This window comes from Camelus bactrianus, chromosome 23 (assembly GCF_048773025.1).
Source record: "Camelus bactrianus isolate YW-2024 breed Bactrian camel chromosome 23, ASM4877302v1, whole genome shotgun sequence".
Classification (NCBI taxonomy): domain Eukaryota; kingdom Metazoa; phylum Chordata; class Mammalia; order Artiodactyla; family Camelidae; genus Camelus; species Camelus bactrianus.
The window spans coordinates 12,805,998-12,826,659 of record NC_133561.1 but is presented as its reverse complement, the minus strand read 5'-3'; the positions used below and the strand labels follow the sequence as shown (position 1 = coordinate 12,826,659).

The 20,662-nt window shown below is 40.1% G+C and overlaps 1 long non-coding RNA gene across 1 annotated transcript in view; it reads left to right on the top strand.

Moving 5' to 3' along the window:
- Positions 1-1,667: 1,667 nt before the first annotated feature.
- LOC141574751 (uncharacterized) overlaps positions 1,668-20,662 on the top strand; it is a 54,164-nt gene continuing 35,169 nt past the window's right edge. The window contains exon 1 of the long non-coding RNA XR_012501799.1: positions 1,668-1,805. This is a non-coding gene — a long non-coding RNA (uncharacterized LOC141574751). The remainder of the gene's footprint in view (positions 1,806-20,662) is intronic.

The window sequence follows — 20,662 nt, the reverse complement described above, 5'->3', positions numbered from 1 at the left end:
TTTGGAGAGAATTTGCTCAATACTCTGCTGTTCTGCAACTCATCCACCCATATGTCAGGAGCGTCAAGAATCAAACTAGAGGCTCTTTGAATGCTTTCAGAAGAAATTTTGGGGGGCAGAAAGTTGGTGATTCCTCATGGTAGGAAATGCTTCTTTTCAAGGAGGCAGCACCTCCTGGTATGCTCACATTCCTGGTTCTTTTACGTTCTTTGGATTTGGGACCAGAGGTGTTTCACAAGCATCCGCTAGAATTAGCAAACGTAACCCAGGGAGAGATTGCGATATCTTTTCTGGCGAACTAAGCTTCTTTTTCTTGCCAGCATGGACATTTTCCAAAGTTGGCCTGGCTCTCCAGCTTTCCTAATGTACTCAAGGTCACTGTTTCTATCCCCGAGGAGAAACTGTTGCTGAGAGGCATGCTCAAACTCGGTTTTATTTTGCCCCCTATATATTGTTCTTTCACCTTCAAAAGCCCAGAATAAATGTAAGAACATGTTGATAAATATGATGAAAGCACACCCGATTCTCACCTTCAGTTGAGAAGGAAGAGTTCTTCCTTCCACCCGGGGGAATAAGGTGGGTTGGTGTTAGTGGGATGAGATGTGTGAGGTCCACACGTATATGGACCATCTGGAGCAGTGCTGCCCAACAGAAATAGAATGCAAGCTACAAATGTAATTTGGTTTTCTTTTTTTTAAGTAGCTATGCAAAAATAGTCAAAAGAGACTGGTGTCATTAATTTTAATAATTTATTTTATTTAACCTAGTATATCATTTGGACATGGAATTAATATACAAATTATTAATGAGACATTTTATCTTCTTTTTTTTTTTCTTAGGTGCTAAATCTTCAAAATCTGGTGTATTTTATATTTATAGTACATCTCGAGCTGAACTCACCACATTTCAAGTTTCAAGACATTAGCCAATGTCTACTGTAGTGGACAGAGTGGATCTGAAGGAAATAGATGAAGAGGGAACTAGTTTATATTGAATAGTTCTATGTGCAAAGCACTCTGGTAGCAATTAAAATATATTATGGCTAACCCTCACAACCACCCTGGGAGGTGACTATTATTTCAATTTTACAGAAGAAGGAGGTAGCCATTAATTTATTGTTCAAACAAGACCCTTTTGGAGCAATAGGGCAGCATTTAATAATCACCCAAGGATAACCGGTATGCCCCAGGACTGTCCCTTGCAAACTTGCATGAATAGGCAACTCAGATGGGGAAATAAGGCAGGGTGAGTTGACTAGTTCGCCCAAGATCATACACGGAAACATGATGGAAGATTTAAAACCAGATCTGTTTGTCTCAAAAGCCCATGCTTGGAACGTGCTTCTGGTATTCCTCTTGGAATCCTCCCTTGATAGTTTGGTTAACCATTCTAAGTTGGACGCATTGGTCTCAAAATCTGTTGGCAGCACGCTTCTCTATCAAGCAAAAAAGACTCCATTTATTTCTGTTCTTAGAAAGGCCCTTCTAAGGAAGCAGAACATACACAGAGGCTGACTACATACCCATCATTTTTAGATGTGTATTAATTGCTACCACATTTAGTGATCAGATGAGAAGCCAGCTTAGAATTGCTAGCTAGGTCTACGTGGTGGTTGGGGGAGAGAAGTTGCAGGTCTCTAGCAACTTTCTCTGCGATGCTCTGGTTTACTAAGTTGCTTTCCCTATTGGGAAACATAGCATTGGAATTTGTTCACAGACAGGAAAGAAGGCCAGAAATGAAAACATCTTGCTCGAGTTTCTCCAGCTCCCTTTAGCGCTCCAGAAAAATGGAACTTTATCTCTAATGTAAGTGACAGGGTTCTCTGATCCTTGGTTGGGGTTTCTTTATTTGCTTGTCTGTTCCTGACATGACTTCTTTCTCAGAAATGCATACATTGTCCCCTTTAAATGACAGCTAGAACTAATAATGGGTACAGAAAATCAGAATACAGCAGGAGAAAGGTCTGGGAAGATTGCTAATAATTATAGCAATTTATTAATAATGATGGCATTTTTTGAGAGACTACTATGTTCTGGACACTGCTTTATATCTATTAAGTCATTTAGTCCTAACAATAAGACCATGAGATTGATACCATAATTATCCTCTTTTGACAGATAAGGAAACCTGCTCAAAGACTTGTCCAAAGTCACATGGCGACTTAGTGCCAGAGCTTGGTCTCAAACCTAGCACTCATCTTACCTTAAATAAAAATCTAACCCACCTGCGTTACCAAGACCATTACTTGGAATAATCCATATTGTGCATTAGCCTTGTTGCCCTATTAAATAAATCTCTGTTGTCCTGAGATTCCCTGAACACTACATTATTGGAAAATTGAATGAAAAAGGTGACTTTTTGGTTTGCGTTTCTGGTAATGGCTCATTTCTTGATGGATGTTGTGGAAATATTCTGGGCACCGATAAGCACCTTTCTGTCCCACGGGTTGAGAAATATTCTGCTTGCATCTCACTACGGTTGGCAATCTAATTTAGGATAGAAGATTAGCTCCCTTTCTGTGTGCTTCTTTCCAATTTTTCATCCTCAAATATTTTAGAGGTTGATAAGCAGTGCCATTTTTTTTCTCACTTACATTCTTCTAGTGAAAAGCTAGATCATCTAAGTTGTATGATCATAGATGTTTACCATGGAACTCAATAAGCTGTTACCAAGTGAAATAAAAAAACTTTTTTTTTTAAAGTTTCTCCTGAGTATGCTCTCATGCTGCAGGAAGATGCCCAGAGGGAGCTGAACACCAGGGCAGCCTCTCTTTTCCCATTCTGGAATAGTAGCTTACTGGACAGATTTGAGCAGAATATCATAAACTGAGGTTATTGTTTATATTGGACCTATTTCAAAATTGCTTGTGACTTTCATATGAGTGGTTTGGTATAAAGTTTTATATTCTAATTGGCATTTAAAAAAAAGCAAAACAAAGCAAGACATTGGTCTTCCCCGAAGGCTGAAACAGCCAAGATCTTATCTGTTCTTTGTGCTAATTGCTGATAATGAGCATAAACCACAATGGCAGACACTGACCAAAATCACAGATTGTCCCCAGATACAAAAGGGCTGGGTCTTCATTAGACTGTAAAAGTAGATTAGATCCACTGACAAGCAACAGCTAGCAAGGCGTTTCCAAGTTATACTCCAAACAGCACAAGGTGGGCCTGCAAAATGTTATTGCCAAGTACCTCCCCCCTGGAAAATAAATGAAATAATCTTCCCCATGTTCAATCTTTGTAGGAACCCGAGGGCTGGGGTAAAAATAAAATAAAAATCACATTTATAGGCCTGGAAAAAATGGGGGAGGATTATCTCCCTCATAAAACCAGCTTCTAAACCTGAAATTGTATTTCTTCCAGACTAATATTTTACTTTATCTTTGATCATTATAAATTATTCTTTGTTATTTCTTTCTTTTTAAAGTCCAGGTTGAAAAAGTAGCTTGGCAGGCTGTTCTGTTGGAGCTTAAATGGACTTATTTATTGAAAAACACTCAAAAGTAAAAAGTCGAAAGTGCTTCCCATTACGCTCATCTGAGCCCCCCAAGTTCACGGCATGTAACTGTCTGTGTAGAATTATGCGCAGAGTCAAGTAACCATCTCTGGCTTCAGAGTCAACTTTCCATATCTCTTAGTGCCAAATATGTTTGCTTACTCAGATTTTTGCTTGAATCATATTCTGGGTTTTGGGGTTTTTGGGGTGGGTGGTGATTCCAATTTGTGAGATAGCTGGAGAACTTCAGGGGAGAGGTCTGAGAAAAGCTCAGGAGCGTTGGGGGAGGTGGGGAGGTGGCCAGGTCTTTAAGTGTCTCAGGTGTGGAGAGGCGATCGTTTCACAGTGGAATCACTAGAGATGTCAGCAGCAAAAATCCTTCACACTAGGAATACATGGGTGTGTTATCACTGATAAAGGAGAATCATTCCAACAGTGAAAAATTACTCTGAGAGTCAGCAAGGGTCCTGGTGGGTTCTTGTAAACGTGACAACTCTTCCCAGAGACTGGGGCACCTTTCTCCTGGTTTTTTCTCATCGCTTTTCAGACCATACGTTTCTGAGGCATTGTAGCTTAAACTGGAACTCTTAAGCAGGGAGCTCGGTGATTCATTATTAGTAGTTACAATACTAATAAATAAATTACTAACAATAATAAAATAATCATTAACACTTAGGGTTTTATGGTTACAGAGCATTTCCTCATTCATTATCTCATCTGAGATAATGACCCTTCTGTGTCACAATACGATGCTCTGGAGACCTCTTTCAGTGCACTCCTTCTCAGATCAAAGCAGGGGCTTTCCCAGCCCCTGGGAGTGGTGGTGAAGTGAATGTCCAAGGGCATTAGTCTGGCCACCCTGGAGAACACGGGAGGGAAGAGGGAAGAATCAAAGGGAGAGCCGAGGATTTGATACCATCATTCAGAGGCGCTTTGTTTCTTCCCCCATATATTTTTAACTGAACCCCTGGGACTTGGGGAGGTGGTTGGATGATCACATGCTCCTTGAATGCTGTATTGTGTTTGAAACATAAAGCTGTTCCATAAAAAGTTTCTATTGTAAATGTCAAGTTTTTGGCATGTATCATATTTGTCAAGTGAGGTTATGTAAGCTGAGCTTTCCAGCATGGCCTCCCTTGCCTAGCACTGGAGAAAAGTTTCACAGAGGAAGGCCCAAACCATCTGAAGCCACATTACGTTCAGCTTCCAGAGTTGTAAAAAACCACCCCAAAAGAAATATTTGAAAAGAGAAATTACTGAGTCCTAGAAAACATATGAAGACATATGGCAAGTTCTTGTGTTTTTGGATTTTTGGGAAGAGGGAGAAGGAATGATCATAAATTATAGTAAGTCCAAGTAGGGAACAGTCAAGCCATCTATGTGTCTTAAAGATGGAGCATCAGTTAATTAATTGCATTTTTCTTTCTGACCTCCCCCTGCCAGCACCTCAACCCCAGATTCATTCAACTGCTTGTTGCATAAATAAATCTCCTAGACAGAGCTCTGGTGGTGAATTAGGGAATGGAATAACTGATGTAGAATCCCAAACTGAAAATAAAATTGGTTAGTGGTTTGGGGAGCAAGGACCTGTTGGCTGGCTAAGTTTCATGGAAACAAGATTATAGAAAAGTGAGAAAAGTCACAGTCTTCTGTAAGAGACCACAGCCTGTGTTTCCTCACCTGCCATGCAGAAATAAAATCAAGTTACTCCTGGTTGCATAGTTCCTAGAGTTGCACCGAGTAGAGATGAGCTCCTTGTGCTGTTCCTGGGGTTAACTCTACCCACTTCCACTGGTCAAAACAGGCTGGGAACCACGTGAAAGGGTGAGCTGCAACAGATATTGCTCCATAACCACAGTAACTCTTACTGTGGTTAACCATTTCCTCAAATCTGACTCTATCTTGGGTCCGACCCTCCCAGTTACTAAACTAGCTGCTCATTCTCTAGTATTCATCCTCATTCTCTGGGTTTCACCACTGGTAGGTGGGTGCTACAGGGCTTCCTCATCTCCCATTCCCATAACCCCTCTCACCCCCACTCCTGGCTGTCCTCCTCCTGTCTTTTTCTCTGTCTCTCACCAAGCTGAGTCCATCTTCTCTAGTCGAAACTTGAACTCTGTTATTCCAAATCCAAGAAGATTTCTGCCACTTTATCCCCTCCTTCTGCTATAATGGAAAAGAGAACGAAAAAAGAAGGCAGTCACCAATTTCTAGATGACAAAGAAAGTTACAATAAAAAACATCTCCATTCTGGGAGCTCTTATTCAGTCTGTTTGTTTATTGTTTGAATAATAATAGGCAAGGACTAGTTGATTTGCCATGGTGATAAGACCATATCATGTTTTTGGGCACTTAGAGAAAAATGAAGTTGGGCACAACTACCAGACAGGAGAGAGACAACATATTCAGTCAAAAAATGAGCATGAGCCAGATACCTACAAGACCACAGCAATGAATCCTAAGAAAGGTGGATTTGGTTGACCACTGGTGGATCGGAGCAAGATCAATAGTCGTGCAACAATGCTCCCCAGCAGGTGATCAACTTGAGACATGTTTTAAAAGAAGTCCTGTGCTTTGGTGAATACAAGGTCTTGTGCACAATCTAAAAATCGATTCCACATTCTCAGAACGTTTTACAGGGTGTTTGCACTAAAAGTAGTAGAGTGTATTTATTTCCAGGCAAAATTCAATTTAAGTGCAGGAATAATTGAAAACATCATTTTGAATGACGTGGTTCTAAAAACTGAGTTAAAAAAAAATGTTGACAAGATTTCTGAGCCCTCACCACTCTCACCTCTTTGCAGGAGTAACTTTTGAAGACTAAAATTTCTTTTGTTATCAGAGACACTTTATATTTCCTTTTAAAAGAGTGCATATGAACTAAACTATGTATTGAACTAAACTATGATTACCTTAAATTCCTAAGCCACTAAACCAATCAGTCAACCAGCTCCTGACTCTGCCTTCTAAATGCTTACAGTTACTTGTACCAGGATGAGGACACACCCATTGAGAAATGACCTACGATGCACTTTTTGAATATCTGTATGCCCAGTCATTCATGGTTTCAGGGAACACATAAGAACACTGCCTTGTTCTAGTTTCAGAAAGGACTTGTGTTGCCCTAACCTCCTTCCCTAGTGAGGAAAAATTTCTGGATAAAATTTTGCATCAGTGGATCTAGGACATAAATTAAGTGGCCTGTATTAATAATTTCCCCTCCTACTTCCTGACAAGCCTTGAGAAGCTCTGAAGTCCTTACCTGAATTCTCTCCCTTCTAGAAGGCTGAGGGCGACTCTTGAATCTTGCAGTTACTCATCACGTAAAGAAACCTTGGATTCAACTATGATCTCTTTTTCTCCAAGATTCGCCCTGGCGCCCTGGCCAGCTGAGTCCTGATTGTTCTCCTTAAATTCATCCTTCTTTTCATCTGCATTGAAATCTTTATCTTTTCTTACCTAGATTACTCAAATTACCTTCAATGGGGATTTGTTACTCTTTCAAATCCATTTTCTTTTTTTTTTTTTTTATTGAGTTATAGTCATCTACAAATTTTGAACTCCCAGTCTGCCCTACAGTTGAAAATGCCAATCTGTTTAAAAGCCATCAATGACTCCTTATTGCCTTCAGAATGGATGTCAAACTCTTCAGCAAAGAATGTAAGATCCTTCATGGTCTGGTCTTTCCCCAACTCTCAACTCTAATTCTGTCACATGCCTTCATGTTCTCTGTTACAAAGCCAGAGGGCACTAATGTGCTTGTCCTCCAAAGGGTCATGTTCTTAAACCTCTATGTCTTGACTTCAACTGTTTCCCTTAAAATGCCTCTTCTTCAGCCTCCTGTCCATCGCATGTATTTAATTACCCCAATTACCCTTAACTAATCAACTTAAGCCTGCTTTCCTCTGGGGCACCTCCCTGCACATCTCCACGAAGAGAGGGTACTTGTTCTCTATACTCTTCCTTGTGCTCACTCAATGATCTGTCTATCATCTAGTACAACACTTTCATGCTGTTATGATTTGTTCATCTGTTATCTGTGTCTTCTTAGGCACTTTAACTGGCTTAAGAAGAGGACTTGGGTCTCGTTGGCCTCTTTATCCACAGTGCCTACGTAGCACTTGGCACGGTAATAAATGCTGTTGTGGATGAGCAGATCATTTGTAGGATGGGGCTTGGCCAATTTCCATGAAAGGAGGACTTTCCCCATGTTCCACCTTTTTCTGGATGAACCCAAACCTCGTCTGCCATTTGCTTTGGAGATAGGTCATGAGAGCTGGGATTCTCATAATCTTACCCTGGTTTGAAAGGGTGGAGCCAGAGCTTAAGGTCCTGTCTTTAGCCCATAACAACCTTTGGATTTCCAGACTTCAAAGATTTTCACTGAATATGACCCATTACTTGATTATTGCTTTACAATTTTCAAAATAACATCTTTCGTAAAAAATCTCTCTCTTTCATTCTCACTTCAAACACATGAGAGCAATTGAGCTGATATGTTTATAATTCACATTTTCGAGATGACAAAGTGGAGACTCAGAGAGTTATTTCACCTGCTAGAGGCCGCACAGTTTGTAAATGAGGACACAGAGCCACTCAGCTGGGGCAATGTATTAGTTTTCCATTGCTGTATAATGCACTGCCACAAACTGAACAGCTTCAGATGACATACATTTATTATCTCATAGTTTCCATGGGTCAGGAGTCCACATATGGTTTAACGGAGTCCTCTGCTTCAGATCTCACAGGGCTGAAATCAAGGTCAACTGGGTTGTGTTCTTGCTGGACCTCAGAGTTGCCTTCCAAGCTCATTCATGTTGTTGGCAGAATTCTTTTCCCTGTTGGCTTTAGGAAATAAGGTCCCCTTTTCTTGCTTGCTGTCAACCAAAGATTGTTGTCAGTGACTAGAAGCCACCCTCAGGTCCTAGCCATATGGCCTTCTTACCATGACAGTGTATTTCTTCAAAGTCAACAGGAGAACCTCTCTTTAGTCTTATGATGGAATCTTATAGAAAGTAATCTAATCAATGGAGTGATGATCCCACCCTATTCAGGTCCTGCCCAGACTCAAGGGAAAGGAATTTTAGGATTACACTGGATATATACACTGAGGGACAGAAACCTTGAGGGCCATCTTAGAGCTCTGCCCATTACACACCCCATTTCATCATTACATTAAAATGCTGAGACTCCGCGGAATTGTCAGTATCCTAGTCATAGGATATGCCCCTAAAAGATTGCCATCTGCTCTGTGGTTTCAGTTTGGATCATTTATGCTGAAAGAAGAATCATTGTGTGTGCTGTGGGTAGCTTTTTTGTTCTGGGTAAAGTGGAATTCATGACCTGTGAAGTGGACATAGTCAGAGACCATTTTAACTCTTCGGTGTCTAAGAATATGCCAACTGGATATTCCAGACAGCTCCTAAGGATTGATGTCTAAGATCAGGGCAAAAAGGGAACCTCATCTTTTCAGTCTTTTGTGTGTGTGTGTGTGCATATGTACTGACTTTAGCTGAGGAAACACAGGCAGTCACTGAAAGACCAGTCCCTGGAAAGGAGACCTCTGCTAGATTGTCAGTTAAGGGTGTTAATCCTAAATTGGGTTGTATCATCCAGTGAGTCTGAGTTGGGTCCAGAGTCCCCTAAGCATCTAAGCTTTTCAGTTCTTTGGTCTTGCATTCTGCATGGGAGCTAAATGGACATTTACCCATTTGCCTCTGGGCAATTTGTGCCTTTGCTTTTGTGGGTAAAAAATGTCTATTGCTTACTTTTCAGAAGCATTTTTAAGAGTCCCTCTAAGTGTATGTTGCTGTTTTTTGTTCCGGCCTGCTGAAGGGAAACACGCCTTGGGGTGGCCTTCACCTGGTCTAGGTCTATGCATCCATGAATATGGAACAGAGTGAGAGCTGCTTCTCTTTCTGGAGTTCAACGAACACATCTTCACTGAAAAAGCCAGAGCAGCTATTGTTTAATTTCTTTCATTAGGAAACTCACCAAATGTTTGGCCCTAAATTCTCCACTCATTTGAGCCAGCTGGAAAATGCCACGAGTTGCAAGGCAGCAGTAACCCACTAAATTAGTCACACACAAAAATCTTTGTATGAGGTTTCTCTTGCCCCAGTTCTTTCTGTTTGCCCCTTTTATTCCACCTTCATGAGGTCTTACTGTCTTAGAAAAATGGAGCCTTTGGAGATTTTGTTTTAGTTTATACCCACTGGGTCACACCAAGAGACACTGATACCAACACGCTGCATGCCTGAGCATCCAATATCTGCATGATACTGTGTCCAGTATGTGGGTTCCTCAGTGCCATGCAGATCACATGGTGCAATTCTGGAAATCTGAGATCGGGATCCTTCTGACCTAGTGTATGTCATTGATCTAGACAGTATCTACTAAGAAACGGCTTCTTGAGAAAATCAATTTATTTATTTTGTGACTGTAAACAAAATAAACAAATATTCTAGGGGATCTGCTCCGCAGTTTTTACATACTACTTCGTTTAAACCTCACGGCCTCTATACAGGAAAGACTGTTGTTTCCTAAATTTTTTGTTAAAAGTGGCTATTTATATTACCTGAGGAAGGAAGCGTTTGAAATATGCACATGCAGTTGAAAAGCCAAGTGCATTTGTGGTGTGATGCTTGTAAAATATTCTTAGAGAATAGTTTTTCACTACTCATTATAGAAGGTCATTGAAGGTTGTATTAGCTACAATGTACCCTGTGAACTACAGAATCACTGCATGTGTTGATCAGTTAGTCTGCTTCTTTCCAAACTTATATGATGTTCTTCTGTTTGCAACCAACCATCTTAGGGATATCTGTAGCCACAGGTGTGGAGATTTGGGAGGGATTCAGAGTCTCTGGTCCAGCATTTCTCAGAAGAATTCCTACCAGGAATATCTGAACAGAAATAGCCATTCAACCTCCACTGAAATAATAGTATGGAATGGTATATTTCATTAGAAAGTCCTTCTTTGCCTTAAACTGAAGTTTCCCCTTCTGCATAGCAGTCATAAATGTCTTCATAATTGTTGGCCTGAACTTTTGCTCTTCAAATATTAAATAGTCTAAGGATGGAACTGTTCCACCTGACCCCCACTATGCTGCTTAACCAGTTTCAATTGTCTAATCATCCTTATCACTAAGAAAACATCTTAAAGCTCGAGTTCCTCTGATGGCTTGTCAGTGACTGCAATGTCCATAGGAAGAGGCACATTACATCACAAAAGCCCCTTAAATTTTTTTTTAATTTAGAATGAAGGGATTTTTTTTTTTTTTTTTTTTTTACCATTTCACTTTGGCCTTTTGCAGTAAGCGGGTGGGGTTTTTCTTAAACTAAGGGTGGAAACAAAGGGAGGAGTGTGTGTAGGGTGATGGGATCATATGGTGGGGATGGGGTTGGGGGATAACAGTGCCCAGGAGGTGAAATGTTGGAACTCAGTGGTTTACCTGTTTTGTGGCTTGGAGGAAATCCACTGAATCCTCAAAATTTTACAAAACAGCAGGATGGCGTCAACAAATGAATCTACTGGGGAGTGCCTCCAGCCTTACGGCTTCTTGCTCCCCTACAAGGAGGGCTCACACAGCTGGATTTGTACTGTGCAATGATTTGGTAGATTCAGAGACAAGTTGGGTGAATTCCATCAGGAGCTTCCCAAAGGTCACATTCAGGCATATGTAATAGCTGGGAGTGCCATGCAGTCATTTACATAGCATTTGTATTCCATGTGCAAGCTTTGTGTTGTCAAAATATATTCCTTGTATTTCTTGTCAACCCATCCTAACTGATGCAGACCTCTTATTTCATGAGCATATAGCAGAAGTGCAAGTGTGTGTGTGTGTGTGTTGTGGGTGGTGGTGGTGGGGAGGGTGGAGGATGAATGGGATGGGTACACAAAAAGACAGGAGATTATAAGGGTTCACCAGAAATCAAGAAAGAAATTTTAGTGGAAATAAGAATGGGTTAGAGAATAGATCTGGAATTTAGATCTTTCTCTGATCAGCTGAGAGATCTTTGGAAAACCACTTTACTTCTGAGTCATAATTTCTTTTTCTTTTCTTTTCTTTTTTTTTTTTTATTGAAGTGTACTTGATGTACAATGTTAGCTTCAGGGCTGAGTCATAATTTCTTTATCTGTAAAATGTGAGGATTGAACTAGGAAGTCTCTAAGGTTCTTCCAGTGCTAACAAGTTAGAGATAACAAGTTTTTTCCTGAATGGAACATAAGTCTGGGAAGTTAAGATAATTCATTCAACTCATCCCTCCCCTCAAACCTAAGGCATGGGTAAAAGAGCTTGAGTTTAGGAAACTGTTAACTCCTTAACATCGGCATAGCTTATTTCTTACCTCTTTTCATTTTTCTACTTCTTGTTACTTCTAAGTTTCTTTTACCTGTGTGGCTTTTTCTCTCTTGACCCTCTGACACCATGGCATCAAAAGATATACTTGACATTTGTGTGATCAAGGTTATTGGGATAAAATTCGTTAGAAAATTCATTAAGTCTCTGTCCTTTGCCTTCAGTGAGGTTTATATGTTTTATTTCTAACCTAAGCTGCTTCCCTTTTATTGGTATTTATAGAAGCACAAGTCAAGGAGAAGCCATTCTGCCTCACTTTTTTGAATGCAAAATTGTTATATTACAAAAAAATAAAATAAAATAAAATAAAATAAAGCATATCCAAGAGTAGCAGAGCTTCCAAGAGTGAAATCATCATCCCTCCAAACAAAGCCAGTTGGGTGTGTTTGTATTCATCATACTTGTGCCTGTTAATTTCCTCAGTTCATGTGTGGGTGAAAGCTACACAGGCTTTTCACTATAGTTATTTATATATATTTTAAAATCCATCAAAATTTCACTGAACTAATAAACCCAAGGCAGACATACTGTAGGATTTGTGAGGTAATGAATAGCACTCTTTGAAAACTCCATCCTGTTTTGCAGGCAGCCCATGGTGGTCAAAAGTTGTCCAGCTCTCATGTGTGAGAACAGTGCTTTAGATGGACTAAACCTTGCTTTGAGGAAGAACAGACCAGCTCATTGGATGATTAATGTTCGGTCCCAGGAATGAGAGAATTCCAGCCCAAATACATCACTTCATTCCTTGCTGGATTGAAATTTTAAAAAAGGAAGGATCCTTTTGTCTGATAATATAATTGCCTTGCGTATACCAAGATAGGAAGCACCCCCTTCCAAGGAATCATAGGAGGTAAAGAAAATTGTGAACCCCAGAGTATTAGGAATTCTATTTATTAGGCAAAGAATGTGTGGCTCTGACCCACCTTTTAAGGACTAATGTATTACAAAAATCCTTAAGTGTAGCAAGGAAGAGACCCTATCACATTTCCTGGTTGTTAGTTGCAGAACTTCAGAACCTAGGCTTAGATTTGCCCAGCTCTTGGCCTTAATGTAGTGAATTCAGAGCTTCTTCATAGATTCTCAATATATTGTCATGCATTCTTAGTTAATTGGTAGGCATGGATAGTGTCATCTTGGCAAGGCTACAAGTTACTTGAGAGTGAGTACAATTTTGATTCTTCTCTCTGCCCCAGTTTCAGCAGCTGCTGATTTGGCTGTTCCTGGGTCTTGAGGAGTCTGGTGTCAGGCAGTTCGGGTAGCTTCCCAGACATCTGAAGGTATAGGCTAGCTAGGGCCAGTAGCTATCCTGAAGACACTGGACATTTCCTTAGAACAAGGGAGACTGGGGTAAAATAATGACTTTCCAGATAAGGTACCTGTTTTCTCATGGGCTCTGGCTATTAAAGAAAAAACAAAACAAAACAAGGGAAAGGAAGAAGAAAGAAAAAAGAAAAGAAAGACATGCTTTAATGGCTGGGAAGGAGGTAATACCTATGTATTTTTCACCCTTCTCTCTTCCTGAGAACCAGGGAGCATGATTTCTTTTTAAAAACAAATCTATCCTATGACTGCCCCCATTCCTCACCATTTTCCAGACGTACACCTCCAATAGAAAATGATAAATGACAAATAAGCCTTAGGGTTAAAAGTAGTTCTTTCACTCTCTCTCCAAGAGGGGAGAAACCTCCTGGGAAGCAGAGTAAGTCTCCCCTAAAAGCCACTTCTGCTCAGGACCTTGTCTGCCAGCAACTTGAATAGTATTTGAAATTCAACAATTTAGATACAGAACAGACACCAGGACTATTTTTTCTTTCTTTCTGAAAATAGCAAGTATCTGAAATAGAATTCCAGGCCCAGTGTAAGCCGCACAGGAGCAAGTAGATGCTGCCCAAGGATAAAAGGCCGTATTGGAAAGGAATGGCCTCCGTGGACCCCACTGACCTTCTCCTGTTCCCTGCGTTTCTTGCATTCATATGAATAATGAGTGAATTTGAGACCACTATCCACCAGGGCATAGCTCTTTCTGCTTTTTATGTTCTTCATTTGCTACTTCCATATGGTAGAGTGATTCTCCAAACATTTAGCCCTGGCATATTAACTGGCCATTCTGGGTGGGAAGGGAATGTTAGTTCTTATAAAACAGCCGATAAAAGAGTCTTGCTCTGGGCTCAAACACAGTACACACTCTTCCTAGATTGATATAAGCAAATGGGATTAGCTTGGTGCTGTCTAATTTAACAATCAAAGCCAGCTTAATCACTAAAGCTGGGTGCAAGATTCTGTAGATGCGTGCATTATAGAACAGAGACCATGTTCATTATTAATTTGGGTGTAAGCTGTTCACATAATTTCTCATCCAGTAAAGAGCAGAACTGCCTTGATGTTCCTTCAAAGGGAGCTGGGTGGGACTGCACAGGCTTCTGTGATTTAACAGTTGCAGAGCAAAGAGGTCGGTTTCCCAGGATACCGGATCCCCAGCAGAAGCCAACTCTACAGCTATGACAGAATCAGATAAGATAGAAATAATCAGCCTTTTTCACTGCAACCAAACCCCTTAACTTCATGGACATAAGTGATCGTTCCTATCACCCAAAAGCCTCTTCCAGTAAATAAGATTCATTGCTATTTTCAGTCCTGTTAGTGTCTTAAAATGGCAGGGCGCTGATCTTTTCTATTGCTCCTCAGAAATGAAAAATAGTGAGGCTGATATATTGGTATATTGGTCAATTACTCCATGAAATAGATTTGCCATAGTAGTTTTCATGCCATCATGCCAACAGAGTAGAGCCATTGGGGGAAGATATAATTTCCATCATTCAGGAAGTTGGTTTTGCCACTGTATTATCCAAATGCATTTTAATCATTAAGGTTTTTTTGGCTCATGACACTGGCAGAACAGTCTAGCTACAGACACATTCCATCCTCCTGAAACGTAGTGTCTTAGAATTTTTATGCTATTTTATGAAGGGATTAACCTCTCCAAGGTTGAAATTTGCCTGCTTTGGATAAACTAACACTTCCAGAGGGTTTTTCATAACTCGCTGAAAGCTATGCCTGGAAACACAGGAGCTGTGTGCTGACAATCTATGCCGGCTACTTATGTTTTAAAAGAACAGAGATCAGAATGGTTGAATGACTTGTCCAAAGCCATAAAATAAATCTACCTTTGAGATGATAAGAGAAACCAGGCTTTCCAAGTTTTTGCTTTTGTCAAATGCTGAACTGATTGGAGCAGAGAGAGGAGGGACAAGAGAGTAGATTCTGAAAAGATACCAGCAGGGCAGCTGGCTGTGCTTCGGATCTGGAAAGCAGTAATATAGCTGAGTAATAGGACCCTCTGGACTTTATACAAAAGGATAACCAAGGACTGCTCTGAAGGGCCCCAGAAATCTAAAGTCTGAAGGCAAAGCTGTGCTGGGAACTTGAGCTCCTGCGGGGTAGGAGACGGGATCAGTCACAACTTGGCTCGAGTTCTGTTCACTGCTGTTCTTGCTGCTGTGGCTCACTTGTACTGACTCAGGCAACCTTGTGGTGCCCTGGATCCCAGACACTTTTAGAGGATTACAGAAGTCTCTGACCAAACCCTACTGAGATTGACTTCCTATGTGCTTCTGAATGAAGGCAGTTTTGGCTTACGAAGATCACTAAGAAACAGCCGTGTAGAAGAAAACTGCCAAAACCTGAAGATCTTGATTGCAGTTGGGTTGAAAAGGACTTTTTGCTCCAACTTCTTGGCAGAATCAAGTACAGGAGGGCAAGCAGCATCATTCTCACGTTCTCTCCAACTTCTTTGTCACTGGGGCCATGACTTTATTGGAAAAACCTTTGCGCTGGCAGAAGAATACATAGATGGCCTGAGAGACCATTTTGCATTCTTTACTTAGGTTGAAATAGTTAAGTCCTATGTTGTGATATTATATTTAATAGTAACTGATGAATTTGATGGGTCTCTCTCAAACCCCATCCTCCCTAAATGTAGCATTTAGTTTAGGGCCTTAAATCTGGTTCTCAGGATAAGCAGATTTCTCTTTTCCTTTTAATTCTTCTTGATTAAGGTTGGAACTGATATCAGATTAAAGTTTCCTATGAATTCATTTGAGGTTACTCTGTAAATGATAAATAACCCAGGTTCAACCAAGCAGGAAAGAGGCTGAAAGATATTTCAGGCTTCTATGAATAAGAAATCAAGCCAAGGAAATAATATTTTATATTTATATTTATTTACTTTTATTCTTACAGTAAACATAAAGTTTCTGGATCAGAGGAGAACTGGCTTATTTACTTGTGCCCCGTTTCCCCCCTCAGGGTGATATAATAAAGGCCGTCATCACCTCCTTTTATGGAGGAGAGAGGGTGGCTATAGGACAGAAGAGGATCCCTGAAATCATGAATCTTGGAGCTCATATATAAGTAGTTGTACAGGTGTCTTTAATTCCCTCCTGAGAGAAGGACAGAAATCTTTGCTCTCTAAGATAAACACATCTTCTCTGAGGAGAGAAGAGAAAGGTCCTCAGGGTGTTATAACCCTTTGGAATGTGAACAAATAGCTCCAGGGGAGATAAATCTGTAAGTCCCTCTTGGGTAATTTATTGTCTTTAATTTCCAACTCTTGTTTGCTATTCACTCATCCTTTAGCCCAGATTACTCAGAAAGCCTTGAACAGGCAGAAACATGAATATATCCACATTGATTTCTGACACTAGGGAGCTCAACTCAGGAACCAAGAAGTGCCATAGATTTAAAGAGGCAAGCAGAAATCCCAAAGTCAGAGTCCGCAGGAACAGGACTAGTGAACCCTGATGCCAGGGGAAAGGTTATTTCTTCCCTCTGTCTGTTGGATGTGAGTGGCCCTGGGCCAGGGTTATTAATAAAGTTGATGGCCTATTGGGAAAAATACTGCCCCAGACAGGAGAGATACGGAGAAAGTAGAATTACTTGGTAAGTAATTCCAGTGATGGCAGAGGTAACATGGTCTAGTTGTAGAAAGGCTACGGGATGATTAATTAAAAGAGAAGGGAACGAGAAAGAGGACTGATGATAACAACTACCTGCTAGGTACTGCACTGCATGTATGTTCTCCTGTTTGATCACATACCCACCAGCCTGTTTTGCTCATTAGAAAACTGAGACCTATACTGATGAATAAGCTTCAAAAGCTATAATGATAGAAGATAGCAGAGCTAATATTCAAAGCCCACCCTGCCTGGATCCAAAGTCCATGTTGGATCTGACTAAGTGCTCTGTCATGTACTCTCTGTGTAACTTGATACAAATTGCTCAACTTATTTGAGCCTTAGTTTCCTCATCTGTAATATATAAATAAATAAATAAAAACCATAAATTGATCTGGTTTTTGTTAGGCTGCTTACAAATTAGGCAGTGTACTTGCAAACATTTTATAAAGCTCTTTGCTCCACAAATTCTGGTTGTTTTTATTATTAATGGAATCCAGTAAACTATTGTTATGATTTTAGCATTTTGGAAGTTGTTTCTAATTTTTCACCATTATATTTAATGTTCCAATGAACATCTTAGTTCATATTGCTTTTTTCCTCCTCTAATTTAATTATTTTTATATGTGGACAAACAGAACCAGAGAGAGTAAGGGATTGGCTATGATCCATAGTAGGCTGGCTTTCCCACATTATTTAAAACCATACCATGACAATGGGATTAGACATGATTCTGTTTAGTAGAGCTTGGGGTGGTTTCCTAAAAGGATTTCTTCTGTGAGCTGGTGGCTTCACGTTAGCTATTGCTCTGCAACCCTGACCTCTAGGTAAATGGATAAGATCATTTCAAAATTGGGGTGGATGGGTAATATTTAGAGTCACATTGGAAGGGAGTTCGAGGGGAATCCATCTGAACCAATGGAATAGTGATGCTGATCTTTGCCTTATTTTCTTAATAGCCTTGGCTGTAGAGAAAAAAAAGTTAATTTTTAAGTGATGCAGTTAAACGGACTGGGAAGCCCCAGGGGAGATGGGTGTGGAACATACAAGGGAGTACTTTTCATAAATTAAAAAAGAGAGAATATTTCATCACATGGTGGGTTTTCTATTAGACCCACTGCATAATTTGTTTCAGCTCACTTTTCTGGCACCCAGTTGACTCTTCCTCCCCATCTCTAGGGACTGGAAAGGATTACAGTTTCCAAAAATCACGTGTACTCTCTTCAGAGTCATCCCAAGAACCTAGCAAAAAATAAAATAAAATCTGGAATGGTTCTCATACTGGCTTTAAAAGACGAAGAAACTCAAGGTTTTCAAAGTGCTTAACTTCAGCTGTGGTCTGAAATTAGGAGTCTGGGGCATAGAATTGCATGGACTCATTTTCTTGTCCATAGAAATAGATTTTGCAGGAGCAGATGGCGATGGGCAATGCAGGTGTCTGGTGGCATACTGTGTGCCTTCTACATGTAAGAACCCGTAAGACCAAGAGCCCTTCAATGTATGTGTGAGTGTGTGTGTGTGGGCTTTAAGGCTTTTAATATTTTAAGCTTTCTACTTAATTATAATGTCATATATTATTACTGAAGCTCTGCATTCCAGCTAATTAAGAAAAAAAGAGAAAAGAACCATGTAAGTGATTCATAAAGATGGTTTGCCCTATTAGCTGGTTTAAAGCTTCTAAAAATCCATGCTTTTCCCTTCGAAGTGATTAAGAGATATAAAGGGCTCAGTGGAAGCCTTTTAGTTAGGGGAGAATCTGAAGGTAGATTTTCTTCTTGGAACTTGGAGTTCAGTAATACGCCATTCTGATGTGGACATGTGGGTTATGTTATAGTGCACAGTTGCTCTGTCCTCTCTGGAAAAAAAAAAAAAATGCTGATTCTGCAGTTGAGTGTGGCCTGAAAGAGTCTGTCCATGTGGAAGACACAAGCCTAGCCCGTAACCACTTTTCCCTTTGCACAGCCTTATTCTGCAGGAGGCCACAAGTACAGCATGTTAATTCAAACTTTTCAAAACCATGAAACCACGGAATATCTCAATATCCGCGTGTGGACTCTCATCTGCCTACTCTGTGCTAACAGAGAAACATTTGGTTTTAAACAAGACTTTATTTAAGGGGAAAAAGTGTATAGGATTACATTTGAAAATGTAATTACTGAAAAGATAAACCATATGTTGTCGTCTTTGTTTTACCTCCTTTTCACTGAGGCCTGCCTTTGAGAGTTCATTTGGAGGTGTATGGAAATTCTAATTCTTCTGTAACCGAACTGGATAAGACAAACGTAGCTTTCTCACCAGTCATATGTGTTTACATTTTGGTGTAGTTACTGCCGAAGTATCTTATAGTCCAGTGATATAATCTTACTCAAAAAAGAGCACAAAATATTGACTCAGAGATTCTGAGCCGGGGGGTCCACACCTGCCTCCCAACTCTTCCTAATGCCACCTCACCAGGACACAGGGTAGAGGGAGGTTGTAACAAGGAGAAGGAGACTGGGCGCTGTGGGTAGGGGGCATGGTGGGGATGTGTAAAAAATAAAACCAGTGTTTTCTTGCTCCTCTTACTTTGAGTGGGTCAGGTCCATGCCACAGTACAACTGGGAACAAAGTGTAAATGCCAGATTGAGCCCTCACAGAGGCTAAAATCCATTATAGGTCCATCAAAATCTTTTACAGAGGATAATTCTGACTCTCAGTAAGAAGAATTAATAACCCTCACTCAAAGGAAAGGAAAAAAAAAAAAAAGAAAAGAAAAGGCTAACCTTGATACCAATTTCTGCCTGTTGTGAAGTTACTTAAGTTAAATTGGATATGTGCAACTCCTAGGTTGATTTTTTTTTTTTGGTAGATTAAGGAAATAACCCAAGATGTCTGAGGTTGATATGGGCTCCTCTTCCCCCAACTCCCTGCTACAAGGATAAAATGAAAGCAAGTGTCTGACAAGTTTCATCATAGACACAGACATTTTTAAACAAACTTTTATGAGCAAGCAAGCACAATACGGTCCGTTCTGTAAGCTCAGTGTGGTCCAGTTCTCTCTTGTTTTAGTTCCTCTGACCAATGTCTTTCAAGGAAATTTCGCTGAAGGAAAACTAGACAGCATTCTTGAGGCAGCCTTCTGCTACCTGTTTTGCAGCAACCAGAACTCCTTCTAAGCCAGCGGCTGGAGATAGGTCTGTTGAAAGGAAAATTGTGAAAGACTTAAATAGACGGAAAGATTACTAGGTATCTTTAGTAGAGTACTATGTTGTTTGGAGCATACTTGTTTTGGTTGTTTGATTCTATGGGGATTCTGCCTTTCAGTGCCTTTGAGCTATTTTATAATTCTGTAGATCTAAGTGAACCTGTAGAAAACTGGTTGTAATGCAAATAATCCTTGTCTGTGCACATGCAAATACATTCTATCTAGAGGAGGTTCAATTGGCTTTCCTTTATGATAGTAGAAGAAGCCAGTTTTACACATGTTAAGAAAATTCATTCCAGTATAACCCATGGACTCATATTATTTGTCTCGTGTTTGAGGTCTTCTTTGAACAAATTGCAACTTCTTTTCTGATTTTCTCATTAACTAATGAGTCGAATAAAACCTTTGATACATGTTCATTTTATATCATGGAGTCATGATTTTAACTATTAAAAAATATATATTCTTTCCAACATTCCTGAGGGCTCAGGTTTGGAACCTGGCTAGATTCTTGTACAGTGTTCACCAGAGAATAAGGAACCAGTTCAAAATATTTCATCCAATTCCCAGTTTACATAGTTTAAATACCTTTAATTTAATAAAATATTTCACCCAATCTATGTGGCTCATATATTTAAATGTCACTAATAAGCACCCAAATGTAA